Consider the following 16,580-nt stretch of genomic DNA (forward strand, 5'->3'; position numbering starts at 1 on the left):
TAGGTGATATATTTTCCCTTCAGATTTAGTCACACAACATCACTGGAACAGAACAATACATCCACACAGAGCAAACTTGAACTAATATAAACTTCTTCTTACGATTAATTTTCACACTTTTATCATGTAGTGACCAGTGGTGTTGTAAATACCTAAAGAGTTACATATGCCAAGTAAGCATACATGTAAGTGACTACATGTGGTGTGATAGAACTTCAAGACCCTAGGCATAGTTGTCTATAGTAACATGAAAGCAAATAAGAAGAACCTGTCAAAGTCTAGAACTCTTGATTAGTTTGATTCCATAATAACCCAATGGAAAAACTGCTAAGCAAGTGCATATTGATTATCTGGAAGGCAGGCTTCACGAATAAACAAGGTATGCAAAGGGGCAAAATGGATCGCTGGGTCCTACCACCTTGGTGAAAACTTGCTGGGACCCGAGGGGTATATATGCCTCTTGCAAAAGCTTCAGCAGATACCATTGGGGAAATGGCTTTGACCCCATAGGTGATATCTTTTCCCTTCAGATTTAGTCACAGAACATCACTGGAACAGAACAATACATCCACACAGAGCAAACTTGAACTAATATAAACTTCTTCCTACGATTAATTTTCACACTTTTAGCATATAGTGACCAGTGGTGTTGTAAATACCTAAAGAGTTACATATGCCAAGTAAGCATACATGTAAGTGACTACATGTGGTGTGATAGAACTTCAAGACCCTAGGCATAGTTGTCTATAGTAACATGAAAGCAAATAAGAAGAACCTGTCAAAGTCTAGAATTCTTGATTAGCTTGATTCCATAATAACCCAATGGAAGAAATGCTAAGCAAGTGCATATTGATTATCTGGAGGGCTGGCTACACGAATAAACAAGGTAAGCAAAGGGGCGAAATGGATCGCTGGGCCTTACCACCTTGGTGAAAACTTGCTGGGACCCGAGGGTTATATATGCCTCTTGCAAAAGCTTCAGCAGATACCATTGGGGAACAGGCATTGACCCCATAGGTGATATATTTTAACTTCAGATTTAGTCAGAGAACATGACTGGAACAGAACAATACATCCACACAAGCAAACTTGAACTAATATAAACTTCTTCTTACGATTAATTTTCACACTTTTATCATGTAGTGACCGGTGACAGGGCTGGACTGGGACAGAAAATCGGCCCTGGCATTTTGGCCCAGACTGGCCCACTACATATGACCATAAACACCACCCATCTTTGCACGCCCTTAAATATGTTTTTGTTCAACTCCTTTTCATTAAAACCACTAATGCCATGTAATGAGTGAGTAGGAACGAGTTAACAGATTAAATAAGTACAAAATTGTAATTTATTAATACAATTGAACTATACTCCACAGTGATGCATCCAAAAAACAAGCTATAAGCTGCATTGGCATAGCAATACCAATGTTTCCCACAGGATCTTGGTAAAACTGTGGTGGGCGGACCTCTGTCCCTCTAGGGGGGTTTGGGGGCATGCCCTCCCTAAGAAAAATTTGTGCATTTTAATGTTAAATTCATTAATCTGGTGCAGTTTGAGAGTTCAAAATTAAAAGGCTCCAACCCATATTAAGTGTGCAAATTAAACAAAGAAAAAATCATACCTCTTTTAGTAACAGTGTCTGTCTATATTACACTACTACATAATAATAGTTATAATATTAAACCAATGACAGTAATAGCCATATATTGCAAAACAAATGCACTGAAAAATAAAGAAAACTTTCATAATTAGTTTTGTACTCATTTCTAAACTTGAAAGAGATAAGCACATGATCTTTTATTTTGACGGAAACTGCATCAAGCTTTTATTTTGGCGGAAAACATGGATAAAAACGCGTCTTTTTTACATTCCTGTACATTCCTTGCGTTTCTTCTCCATCTCTCAGACTATTTTGACAGATACACACTTGACACTGCACGCTCACTCAAAGCCCAAAGGGGGAGGTGTGATTGGGCCAGCCCAGTGTCAAGAAATCAATCAGGAAAACAACCAATGGGCCGCTGATCTACGGGTTTCATAAGCCGGTCTGTCAGTGGGAATAAAAACTAACGCTTACTTTTTTTTGACCAATGCATTACACCGGCACTAACCCAGCACCATCAATTTAAACAAAACAAAACGAATGGGCCGCCGATGTACAAGTTTTATGGGCCGTTAAAAGAAAAAAAAAAGTATGAGATTTATCGGCCCAAAAAGCACGTCGGCCCACCGGGCATTTGCCCGGTATGCCAGATTACCAGTCCAGCCCTGACCGGTGATGTTGTAAACACCTAAAGAGTAAGCATACATGTAAGTGACTACATGTGGTGTGATAGAACTTCAAGACCCTAGGCATAGTTGTCTATAGTAACATGAAAGCAAATAAGAAAAACCTGTCAAAGTCTAGAACTCTTGATTAGTTTGATTCCATAATAACCCAATGGAAAAACTGCTAAGCAAGTGCATATTGATTATCTGGAAGGCAGGCTACACGAATAAACAAGTTATGCAAAGTCACGAAATGGATCGCTGGGCCCTACCACCTTGGTGAAAACTTGCTGGGACCCGAGGGGTATATATGTCTCTTGCAAAAGCTTCAGCAGATACCACTGGGGAACAGGCTTTGACCCCATAGGTGATATCTTTTCCCTTCAGATTTAGTCACACAACATCACTGGAACAGAACAATACATCCACACAGAGCAAACTTGAACTAATATAACCTTTTTCTTACGATCAATTTTCACAATTTTATCATGTAGTGACCGGTGGTGTTGTAAATACCTAAAGAATTACATATGCCAAGTAAGCATACATGTAAGTGACTACATGTGGTGTGATAGAACTACAAGACCCTAGGCATAGTTGTCTATAGTAACATGAAAGCAAATAAGAAGAACCTGTCAAAGTCTAGAACTCTTGATTAGTTTGATTCCATAATAACCCAATGGAAAAACTGCTAAGCAAGTGCATATTGATTATCTGGAAGGCAGGCTTCACGAATAAACAAGGTATGCAAAGGGGCAAAATGGATCGCTGGGTCCTACCACCTTGGTGAAAACTTGCTGGGACCCGAGGGGTATATATGCCTCTTGCAAAAGCTTCAGCAGATACCATTGGGGAAATGGCTTTGACCCCATAGGTGATATCTTTTCCCTTCAGATTTAGTCACAGAACATCACTGGAACAGAACAATACATCCACACAGAGCAAACTTGAACTAATATAAACTTCTTCTTACGATTAATTTTCACACTTTTAGCATATAGTGACCAGTGGCGTTGTAAATACCTAAAGAGTTACATATGCCAAGTAAGCATACATGTAAGTGACTACATGTGGTGTGATAGAACTTCAAGACCCTAGGCATAGTTGTCTATAGTAACATGAAAGCAAATAAGAAGAACCTGTCAAAGTCTAGAACTCTTGATTAGTTTGATTCCATAATAACCCAATGGAAAAACTGCTAAGCAAGTGCATATTGATTATCTGGAAGGCAGGCTACACGAATAAACAAGTTATGCAAAGTCACGAAATGGATCGCTGGGCCCTACCACCTTGGTGAAAACTTGCTGGGACCCGAGGGGTATATATGTCTCTTGCAAAAGCTTCAGCAGATACCACTGGGGAACAGGCTTTGACCCCATAGGTGATATCTTTTCCCTTCAGATTTAGTCACAGAACATGACTGGAACAGAACAATACATACACAGAGAGCAAACTTGAACTAATATAAACTTCTTCTTACGATTAATTTTCTCACTTTTATCATATAGTGAACAATGGTGTTGTAAATACCTAAAGAATTACATATGTCAAGTAAGCATACATGTACGTGACTACATGTGGTGTGATAGAACTTCAAGACCCTAGGCATAGTTGTCTATAGTAACATGAAAGCAAATAAGAAGAACCTGTCAAAGTCTAGAACTCTTGATTAGTTTGATTCCATAATAACCCAATGGAAAAACTGCTAAGCAAGTGCATATTGATTATCTGGAAGGCAGGCTACACGAATAAACAAGTTATGCAAAGGGGCAAAATAGATCGCTGGGTCCTACCACCTTGGTGAAAACTTGCTGGGACCCGAGGGGTATATATGCCTCTTGCAAAAGCTTGAGCAGTTACCATTGGGGAACAGGCTTTGACCCCATAGGTGATATCTTTTCCCTTCAGATTTAGTCACACAACATCACTGGAACAGAACAATACATCCACACAGAGCAAACTTAAACTAATATAAACTTTTTCTTACGATTAATTTTCACAATTTTATCATGTAGTGACCGGTGGTGTTGTAAATACCTAAAGAATTACATATGCCAAGTAAGCATACATGTAAGTGACTACATGTGGTGTGATAGAACTTCAAGACCCTAGGCATAGTTGTCTATAGTAACATGAAAGCAAATAAGAAGAACCTGTCAAAGTCTAGAACTCTTGATTAGTTTGATTCCATAATAACCCAATGGAAAAACTGCTAAGCAAGTGCATATTGATTATCTGGAAGGCAGGCTTCACGAATAAACAAGGTATGCAAAGGGGCAAAATGGATCGCTGGGTCCTACCACCTTGGTGAAAACTTGCTGGGACCCGAGGGGTATATATGCCTCTTGCAAAAGCTTCAGCAGATACCATTGGGGAAATGGCTTTGACCCCATAGGTGATATCTTTTCCCTTCAGATTTAGTCACAGAACATCACTGGAACAGAACAATAAATCCACACAGAGCAAACTTGAACTAATGTAAACTTTTTCTTACGATTAATTTTCACAATTTTATCATTTAGTGACCGGTGGTGTTGTAAATACCTAAAGAATTACATATGCCAAGTAAGCATACATGTAAGTGACTACATGTGGTGTGATAGAACTTCAAGACCCTAGGCATAGTTGTCTATAGTAACATGAAAGCAAATAAGAAGAACCTGTCAAAGTCTAGAACTCTTGATTAGTTTGATTCCATAATAACCCAATGGAAAAACTGCTAAGCAAGTGCATATTGATTATCTGGAAGGCAGGCTTCACGAATAAACAAGGTATGCAAAGGGGCAAAATGGATCGCTGGGTCCTACCACCTTGGTGAAAACTTGCTGGGACCCGAGGGGTATATATGCCTCTTGCAAAAGCTTCAGCAGATACCATTGGGGAAATGGCTTTGACCCCATAGGTGATATCTTTTCCCTTCAGATTTAGTCACAGAACATCACTGGAACAGAACAATACATCCACACAGAGCAAACTTGAACTAATATAAACTTCTTCTTACGATTAATTTTCACACTTTTAGCATATAGTGACCAGTGGCGTTGTAAATACCTAAAGAGTTACATATGCCAAGTAAGCATACATGTAAGTGACTACATGTGGTGTGATAGAACTTCAAGACCCTAGGCATAGTTGTCTATAGTAACATGAAAGCAAATAAGAAGAACCTGTCAAAGTCTAGAATTCTTGATTAGTTTGATTCCATAATAACCCAATGGAAGAAATGCTAAGCAAGTGCATATTGATTATCTGGACGGCTGGCTACACGAATAAACAAGGTAAGCAAAGGGGCGAAATGGATCGCTGGGCCTTACCACCTTGGTGAAAACTTGCTGTGACCCGAGGGTAATATATGTCTCTTGCAACAGCTTCAGCAGATACCATTGGGGAACAGGCTTTGACCCCATAGTTGATATCTTTTCCCTTCAGATTTAGTCAGAGAACATGACTGGAACAGAACAATACATACACAGAGAGCAAACTTGAACTAATATAAACTTCTTCTTACGATTAATTTTCTTACTTTTATCATATAGTGAACAATGGTGTTGTAAATACCTAAAGAATTACATATGCCAAGTAAGCATACATGTAAGTGACTACATGTGGTGTGATAGAACTTCAAGACCCTAGGCAAAGTTGTCTATAGTAACATGAAAGCAAATAAGAAGAACCTGTCAAAGTCTAGAACTCTTGATTAGTTTGATTCCATAATAACCCAATGGAAAAACTGCTAAGCAAGTGCGTATTGATTATCTGGAAGGCAGGCTACACGGATAAACAAGTTATGCAAAGGGGCAAAATGGATCGCTGGGTCCTATCACCTTGGTGAAAACTTGCTGGGACCCGAGGCGTATATATGCCTCTTGCAAAAGCTTGAGCAGATACCATTGGGGAACAGGCTTTGACCCCATAGGTGATATATTTTCCCTTCAGATTTAGTCACACAACATCACTGGAACAGAACAATACATCCACACAGAGCAAACTTGAACTAATATAAACTTCTTCTTACGATTAATTTCACACTTTTATCTTGTAGTGACCGGTGATGTTGTAAACACCTAAAGAGTAAGCATACATGTAAGTGACTACATTTGGTGTGATAGAACTTCAAGACCCTAGGCATAGTTGTCTATAGTAACATGAAAGCAAATAAGAAGAACCTGTCAAAGTCTAGAACTCTTGATTAGTTTGATTCCATAATAACCCAATGAAAAACTGCTAAGCAAGTGCATATTGATTATCTGGAAGGCAGGCTACACGAATAAACAAGTTATGCAATGGCACGAAATGGATCGCTGGGCCCTACCACCTTGGTGAAAACTTGCTGGGACCCGAGGGGTATATATGCCTCTTGCAAAAGCTTCAGCAGATACCATTGGGGAACAGGCTTTGACCCCATAGGTGATATATTTTCCCTTCAGATTTAGTCACAGAACATCACTGGAACAGAACAATACATCCACACAGAGCAAACCTGAACTAATATAAACTTCTTCTTACGATTAATTTTCACACTTTTATCATGTAGTGACCGGTGGTGTTGTAAATACCTAAAGAGTTACATATGCCAAGTAAGCATACATGTAAGTGACTACATGTGGTGTGATAGAACTTCAAGACCCTAGGCATAGTTGTCTATAGTAACATGAAAGCAAATAAGAAGAACCTGTCAAAGTCTAGAATTCTTGATTAGTTTGATTCCATAATAACCCAATGGAAGAAATGCTAAGCAAGTGCATATTGATTATCTGGACGGCTGGCTACACGAATAAACAAGGTAAGCAAAGGGGCGAAATGGATCGCTGGGCCTTACCACCTTGGTGAAAACTTGCTGTGACCCGAGGGTTATATATGCCTCTTGCAACAGCTTCAGCAGATACCATTGGGGAACAGGCTTTGACCCCATAGTTGATATCTTTTCCCTTCAGATTTAGTCAGAGAACATGACTGGAACAGAACAATACATACACAGAGAGCAAACTTGAACTAATATAAACTTCTTCTTACGATTAATTTTCTTACTTTTATCATATAGTGAACAATGGTGTTGTAAATACCTAAAGAATTACATATGCCAAGTAAGCATACATGTAAGTGACTACATGTGGTGTGATAGAACTTCAAGACCCTAGGCAAAGTTGTCTATAGTAACATGAAAGCAAATAAGAAGAACCTGTCAAAGTCTAGAACTCTTGATTAGTTTGATTCCATAATAACCCAATGGAAAAACTGCTAAGCAAGTGCATATTGATTATCTGGAAGGCAGGCTACACGAATAAACAAGTTATGCAAAGGGGCAAAATGGATCGCTGGGTCCTATCACCTTGGTGATAACTTGCTGGGACCCGAGGCGTATATATGCCTCTTGCAAAAGCTTGAGCAGATACCATTGGGGAACAGGCTTTGACCCCATAGGTGATATATTTTCCCTTCAGATTTAGTCACACAACATCACTGGAACAGAACAATACATCCACACAGAGCAAACTTGAACTAATATAAACTTCTTCTTACGATTAATTTCACACTTTTATCTTGTAGTGACCGGTGATGTTGTAAACACCTAAAGAGTAAGCATACATGTAAGTGACTACATTTGGTGTGATAGAACTTCAAGACCCTAGGCATAGTTGTCTATAGTAACATTAAAGCAAATAAGAAGAACCTGTCAAAGTCTAGAACTCTTGATTCGTTTGATTCCATAATAACCCAATGGAAAAACTGCTAAGCAAGTGCATATTGATTATCTGGAGGGCTGGCTACACGAATAAACAAGGCATGCAAAGGGGCGAATTGGATCGCTGGGTCCTACCACCTTGGTGAAAACTTGTTGGGACCCGAGGGGTATATATGCCTCTTGCAAAAGCTTCAGCAGGTAACACTGGGGAACAGGCTTTGACCCCATAGGTGATATCTTTTCCCTTCAGATTCAATCACAGAACATCACTGGAAAAGAACAATACATCCACACTGAGCAAACTTGAACTAATATAAACTTCTTCTTACGATTAATTTTCACACTTTTATCATGTAGTGACCAGTGGTGTTGTAAATACCTAAAGAGTTACATATGCCAAGTAAGCATACATGTAAATGACTACATGTGGTGTGATAGAACTTCAAGACCCTAGGCATAGTTGTCTATAGTAACATGAAAGCAAATAAGAAGAACCTGTCAAAGTCTAGAACTCTTGATTAGTTTGATTCCATAATAACCCAATGGAAAAACTGCTAAGCAAGTGCATATTGATTATCTGGAAGGCAGGCTACACGAATAAACAAGTTATGCAAAGTCACGAAATGGATCGCTGGGCCCTACCACCTTGGTGAAAACTTGCTGGGACCCGAGGGGTATATATGTCTCTTGCAAAAGCTTCAGCAGATACCACTGGGGAACAGGCTTTGACCCCATAGGTGATATCTTTTCCCTTCAGATTTAGTCACAGAACATGACTGGAACAGAACAATACATACACAGAGAGCAAACTTGAACTAATATAAACTTCTTCTTACGATTAATTTTCTCACTTTTATCATATAGTGAACAATGGTGTTGTAAATACCTAAAGAATTACATATGTCAAGTAAGCATACATGTACGTGACTACATGTGGTGTGATAGAACTTCAAGACCCTAGGCATAGTTGTCTATAGTAACATGAAAGCAAATAAGAAGAACCTGTCAAAGTCTAGAACTCTTGATTAGTTTGATTCCATAATAACCCAATGGAAAAACTGCTAAGCAAGTGCATATTGATTATCTGGAAGGCAGGCTACACGAATAAACAAGTTATGCAAAGGGGCAAAATAGATCGCTGGGTCCTACCACCTTGGTGAAAACTTGCTGGGACCCGAGGGGTATATATGCCTCTTGCAAAAGCTTGAGCAGTTACCATTGGGGAACAGGCTTTGACCCCATAGGTGATATCTTTTCCCTTCAGATTTAGTCACACAACATCACTGGAACAGAACAATACATCCACACAGAGCAAACTTGAACTAATATAAACTTTTTCTTACGATTAATTTTCACAATTTTATCATGTAGTGACCGGTGGTGTTGTAAATACCTAAAGAATTACATATGCCAAGTAAGCATACATGTAAGTGACTACATGTGGTGTGATAGAACTTCAAGACCCTAGGCATAGTTGTCTATAGTAACATGAAAGCAAATAAGAAGAACCTGTCAAAGTCTAGAACTCTTGATTAGTTTGATTCCATAATAACCCAATGGAAAAACTGCTAAGCAAGTGCATATTGATTATCTGGAAAGCAGGCTTCACGAATAAACAAGGTATGCAAAGGGGCAAAATGGATCGCTGGGTCCTACCACCTTGGTGAAAACTTGCTGGGACCCGAGGGGTATATATGCCTCTTGCAAAAGCTTCAGCAGATACCATTGGGGAAATGGCTTTGACCCCATAGGTGATATCTTTTCCCTTCAGATTTAGTCACAGAACATCACTGGAACAGAACAATAAATCCACACAGAGCAAACTTGAACTAATGTAAACTTTTTCTTACGATTAATTTTCACAATTTTATCATTTAGTGACCGGTGGTGTTGTAAATACCTAAAGAATTACATATGCCAAGTAAGCATACATGTAAGTGACTACATGTGGTGTGATAGAACTTCAAGACCCTAGGCATAGTTGTCTATAGTAACATGAAAGCAAATAAGAAGAACCTGTCAAAGTCTAGAACTCTTGATTAGTTTGATTCCATAATAACCCAATGGAAAAACTGCTAAGCAAGTGCATATTGATTATCTGGAAGGCAGGCTTCACGAATAAACAAGGTATGCAAAGGGGCAAAATGGATCGCTGGGTCCTACCACCTTGGTGAAAACTTGCTGGGACCCGAGGGGTATATATGCCTCTTGCAAAAGCTTCAGCAGATACCATTGGGGAAATGGCTTTGACCCCATAGGTGATATCTTTTCCCTTCAGATTTAGTCACAGAACATCACTGGAACAGAACAATACATCCACACAGAGCAAACTTGAACTAATATAAACTTCTTCTTACGATTAATTTTCACACTTTTAGCATATAGTGACCAGTGGCGTTGTAAATACCTAAAGAGTTACATATGCCAAGTAAGCATACATGTAAGTGACTACATGTGGTGTGATAGAACTTCAAGACCCTAGGCATAGTTGTCTATAGTAACATGAAAGCAAATAAGAAGAACCTGTCAAAGTCTAGAATTCTTGATTAGTTTGATTCCATAATAACCCAATGGAAGAAATGCTAAGCAAGTGCATATTGATTATCTGGACGGCTGGCTACACGAATAAACAAGGTAAGCAAAGGGGCGAAATGGATCGCTGGGCCTTACCACCTTGGTGAAAACTTGCTGTGACCCGAGGGTTATATATGCCTCTTGCAACAGCTTCAGCAGATACCATTGGGGAACAGGCTTTGACCCCATAGTTGATATCTTTTCCCTTCAGATTTAGTCAGAGAACATGACTGGAACAGAACAATACATACACAGAGAGCAAACTTGAACTAATATAAACTTCTTCTTACGATTAATTTTCTTACTTTTATCATATAGTGAACAATGGTGTTGTAAATACCTAAAGAATTACATATGCCAAGTAAGCATACATGTAAGTGACTACATGTGGTGTGATAGAACTTCAAGACCCTAGGCAAAGTTGTCTATAGTAACATGAAAGCAAATAAGAAGAACCTGTCAAAGTCTAGAACTCTTGATTAGTTTGATTCCATAATAACCCAATGGAAAAACTGCTAAGCAAGTGCATATTGATTATCTGGAAGGCAGGCTACACGAATAAACAAGTTATGCAAAGGGGCAAAATGGATCGCTGGGTCCTATCACCTTGGTGAAAACTTGCTGGGACCCGAGGCGTATATATGCCTCTTGCAAAAGCTTGAGCAGATACCATTGGGGAACAGGCTTTGACCCCATAGGTGATATATTTTCCCTTCAGATTTAGTCACACAACATCACTGGAACAGAACAATACATCCACACAGAGCAAACTTGAACTAATATAAACTTCTTCTTACGATTAATTTCACACTTTTATCTTGTAGTGACCGGTGATGTTGTAAACACCTAAAGAGTAAGCATACATGTAAGTGACTACATTTGGTGTGATAGAACTTCAAGACCCTAGGCATAGTTGTCTATAGTAACATGAAAGCAAATAAGAAGAACCTGTCAAAGTCTAGAACTCTTGATTAGTTTGATTCCATAATAACCCAATGGAAAAACTGCTAAGCAAGTGCATATTGATTATCTGGAAGGCAGGCTAAACGAATAAACAAGTTATGCAAAGGCACGAAATGGATCGCTGGGCCCTACCACCTTGGTGAAAACTTGCTGGGACCCGAGGGGTATATATGCCTCTTGCAAAAGCTTCAGCAGATACCATTGGGGAACAGGCTTTGACCCCATAGGTGATATCTTTTCCCTTCAGATTTAGTCACACAACATCACTGGAACAGAACAATACATCCACACAGAGCAAACCTGAACTAATATAAACTTCTTCTTACGATTAATTTTCACACTTTTATCATGTAGTGACCGGTGGTGTTGTAAATACCTAAAGAGTTACATATGCCAAGTAAGCATACATGTAAGTGACTACATGTGGTGTGATAGAACTTCAAGACCCTAGGCATAGTTGTCTATAGTAACATGAAAGCAAATAAGAAGAACCTGTCAAAGTCTAGAATTCTTGATTAGTTTGATTCCATAATAACCCAATGGAAGAAATGCTAAGCAAGTGCATATTGATTATCTGGAAGGCAGTCTACACGAATAAACAAGGTATGCAAAGGGGTGAAATGGATCGCTGGGTCCTACCACCTTGGTGAAAACTTGCTGGGAGCCGAGGGTTATATAGGCCTCTTGCAAAAGCTTCAGCAGATACCATTGGGGAACAGGCTTTGACCCCATAGGTGATATATTTTCCCTTCAGATTTAGTCAGAGAACATGACTGGAACAGAACAATACATCCACACAGAGCAAACTTGAACTAATATAAACTTCTTCTTACGATTAATTTTCACACTTTTATCTTGTAGTGACCGGTGATGTTGTAAACACCTAAAGAGTAAGCATACATGTAAGTGACTACATTTGGTGTGATAGAACTTCAAGACCCTAGGCATAGTTGTCTATAGTAACATTAAAGCAAATAAGAAGAACCTGTCAAAGTCTAGAACTCTTGATTCGTTTGATTCCATAATAACCCAATGGAAAAACTGCTAAGCAAGTGCATATTGATTATCTGGAGGGCTGGCTACACGAATAAACAAGGCATGCAAAGGGGCGAATTGGATCGCTGGGTCCTACCACCTTGGTGAAAACTTGTTGGGACCCGAGGGGTATATATGCCTCTTGCAAAAGCTTCAGCAGGTAACACTGGGGAACAGGCTTTGACCCCATAGGTGGTATATTTTCCCTTCAGATTTAATCACAGAACATCACTGGAAAAGAACAATACATCCACACTGAGCAAACTTGAACTAATACAAACTTCTTCTTACGATTAATTTTCACACTTTTATCATGTAGTGACCAGTGGTGTTGTAAATACCTAAAGAGTTACATATGCCAAGTAAGCATACATGTAAGTGACTACATGTGGTGTGATAGAACTTCAAGACCCTAGGCATAGTTGTCTATAGTAACATGAAAGCAAATAAGAAGAACCTGTCAAAGTCTAGAACTCTTGATTAGTTTGATTCCATAATAACCCAATGGAAGAAATGCTAAGCAAGTGCATATTGATTATCTGGACGGCTGGCTACACGAATAAACAAGGTAAGCAAAGGGGTGAAATGGATCGCTGGGCCTTACCACCTTGGTGAAAACTTGCTGTGACCCGAGGGTTATATATGCCTCTTGCAACAGCTTCAGCAGATACCATTGGGGAACAGGCTTTGACCCCATAGTTGATATCTTTTCCCTTCAGATTTAGTCAGAGAACATGACTGGAACAGAACAATACATACACAGAGAGCAATTTTCTTACTTTTATAATATAGTGAACAATGGTGTTGTAAATACCTAAAGAATTACATATGCCAAGTAAGCATACATGTAAGTGACTACATGTGGTGTGATAGAACTTCAAGACCCTAGGCAAAGTTGTCTATAGTAACATGAAAGCAAATAAGAAGAACCTGTCAAAGTCTAGAACTCTTGATTAGTTTGATTCCATAATAACCCAATGGAAAAACTGCTAAGCAAGTGCATATTGATTATCTGGAAGGCAGGCTACACGAATAAACAAGTTATGCAAAGGGGCGAAATGGATCGCTGGGCCTTACCACCTTGGTGAAAACTTGCTGGGACCCGAGGGTTATATATGCCTCTTGCAAAAGCTTCAGCAGATACCATTGGGGAACAGGCATTGACCCCATAGGTGATATCTTTTCCCTTCAGATTTAGTCACAGAACATCACTGGAACAGAACAATACATCCACACAGAGCAAACTTGAACTAATATAAACTTCTTCTTACGATTAATTTTCACACTTTTAGCATATAGTGACCAGTGGCGTTGTAAATACCTAAAGAGTTACATATGGTGTGATAGAACTTCAAGACCCTAGGCATAGTTGTCTATAGTAACATGAAAGCAAATAAGAAGAACCTGTCAAAGTCTAGAATTCTTGATTAGTTTGATTCCATAATAACCCAATGGAAGAAATGCTAAGCAAGTGCATATTGATTATCTGGACACTGTCAGAGAGTTTGGGAATACTAACACATCATTTATACACATAAAAACATGAGATGAGAGTTTTAAAATCAAACAGTTTAAAAGAGAACAATACATCACGGTTGTTTAAACCAATGAGCATTAAGCTGTGTCATCAGCAAGTCGTTTCCCATCATGCTTTTGATCAGGCAGTCGGTGGAGAGCAACTGCGCTCGACTGCAGAATTCGACACGTCCGCCTTGTGCTCGCAAGAGTTTTTTGACATGCGTCAGCATGACATCAGAGCAAGGAGGACCGCTCTAGGACACACTTCTAACCAGCATGCATCTCGCTGTGATCACCGGTGATCGGTTCTGCGCAGATTTTGCTCATCTCAAACAAGCCTATTTAGAAGCACTCACTTCCTGATGGCTGACCATACTGCGCAGACTCAAACTGAGCTTGACGACGTACATATGACGTAAGCAACCTGTCTGTCTTCTAGTAGCTGTGCCAAGAGAAATCTGAATCATTCCCTTCCGAAACTTGCAGAGACGGAGAGCGTGAGTAGGAGCTGTCCATGAGCTAGGAGCAGGAGAAACTTTTGCTAAGTATTCTGATTAATTATTTGGTCATTTTGCCTCCACGTCCCCCCGATTGCTCGCGAGCTTCTCCTCCTGTCCATACGGTAATTTCTCTACTGTGCGACAGATAGTAGCGTGGTTATGACGCAATCGTTAGCCTATTTTTACAAAAACTGCTTCTACAGGGCCATAACGTAAGATACAAGGTAATGGAGCCTTTTATACATTTTCGTGTTTCTTTAGAAATAAATAATGGACAAATGGAGTCTTTAAATAGCCTGGTAATACCAAACTCTGCTACTTCGCTTTGCTTCGTAGACAGAGTCTGGAAGGGCATAATTGAAAAGCGTTTTCTTTCTCGCGGGGGGGCGCTTGTCTGAAGTTTAAAATCATTGGTTACCCGTAAGCCAATCACATAACGTTTGGTTATGACGTGTGTTATGCGCAGGCTCAGCCGCATCTAACTTCCACTGTAAACACATGTATGATGCGAAAACAAAACCATCGAGTGAAATACTGGAGTGAACATGGCTGTGAACGACTTTTGCAGATTATGTGAAGTAAATCTACGCATCAGCGTCTACTGTCAGTAGGGCTCTCAGCCCGCCCTCTGTTCATTGATTGGCCGGCTGTTTTGAGGCCGGAGGAAAACGGGGAGAAAGGTCGCTATCTCTGACTGAGTACAGAAGCGAACTGAAATTGAGCGGAAGTACGAAGTCTGACGTAGTCAGGCTAGTCTTTAAACGCCTCAGATGTTAAGTTATTCACTGTCAAAGTGACGCCAAAATGAATGGGAGTCAATGGAATGCTAACAGCAGGTGAGGGTCTGCTAATCAATGGCGGCCCCCGGGGAAGCTTCAGTTTTTTCTGAAACATTACCCCCTTGATTCGGACACATTTCTAACCAGCATGCATCTCGCGCTGATCACCGGTGATCGGTTCTGCGCAGATTTTGCTCATTTTGCTTACAATGTGGATAAAGCAGAAAGCTATGCAGTAACGGTTATGTTTGCGAGTGCTTTAGCTACAGTAGTAGGGTTACGTTACTAAGAATAACATATACTTTAATAATATAATAGGGTATATAATTACCCATATTAATATTTTCATTAATTATTACTAAGTGCCTTAGTTACAGTAATTGTTACGTTTGCATGTGCCAAGCTACAGTTGCTTGCAAGCAATCGACATGGTTAAAATTATGAATGTTTTTTTTTTTGTTTTTTTTTACAATATCATGTCGCGTTCCAGTGGGCGGAGTTCTTAGAGTAGTTCGAGAACTAGTTGCGCTCTGTCTCAATTGATCCACTTTTATGTCCTGAAACAACCGTTTTTTGGGGTCGACAGCTTATAAAAATTATTTCTGGGTTATTTAGCTTGTTTGCTGTACACCTTGTCACATAGCAGCTTTTAGACATTGTTTTTTTTTTTGTTGTAAGTCATAAATGACAAGGAGGCAGCCTCTCGCAATGCAAAGTCAATGGAGACGGTTGGATTGCCCCCCCCCCCGGTGTGGGCGTGGCCTACACTCTGTCTCTATTGTCTGTGTCACGTGATGTGCTATAGCCCTAGACCTTCAATCAGTTAATCATATTCATATCAGATTTAAATCAATCAATCAATCAATCAACATTTATTTATATAGCACTATACAACAACCTACAGGTATCCAAAGTGCTTTACATCAAGGGATAAAAACAACACAAAACAACTTAGAATAATTAAAAATCAGCTCCGACAACAAAATGTCACACCACTACTGGGTATTGAATGCCATTCTAAACAAGTATGTTTTAAGTTTAGACCTAAAGGTAGTTTCCTCTGTAATTATACGAATGTCCGGCGGTAATTTGTTCCAGAGTCTTGGTGCAGCAACTCCAAACGCCTGATCACCCCACCGTTTATATCGTGACCTTGGCACTTCTAGAACCCATTGATTAGAAGACCGCAACACTCTGCCATGGTCACGCACGGTTAAAATCTCAGCTAAATACTCAGGTGCCAGGCCATTTAAGGC

This window comes from Scardinius erythrophthalmus, assembly GCF_964197995.2.
Source record: "Scardinius erythrophthalmus genome assembly, chromosome: 17".
NCBI classification, from domain to species: Eukaryota; Metazoa; Chordata; class Actinopteri; order Cypriniformes; family Leuciscidae; genus Scardinius; species Scardinius erythrophthalmus.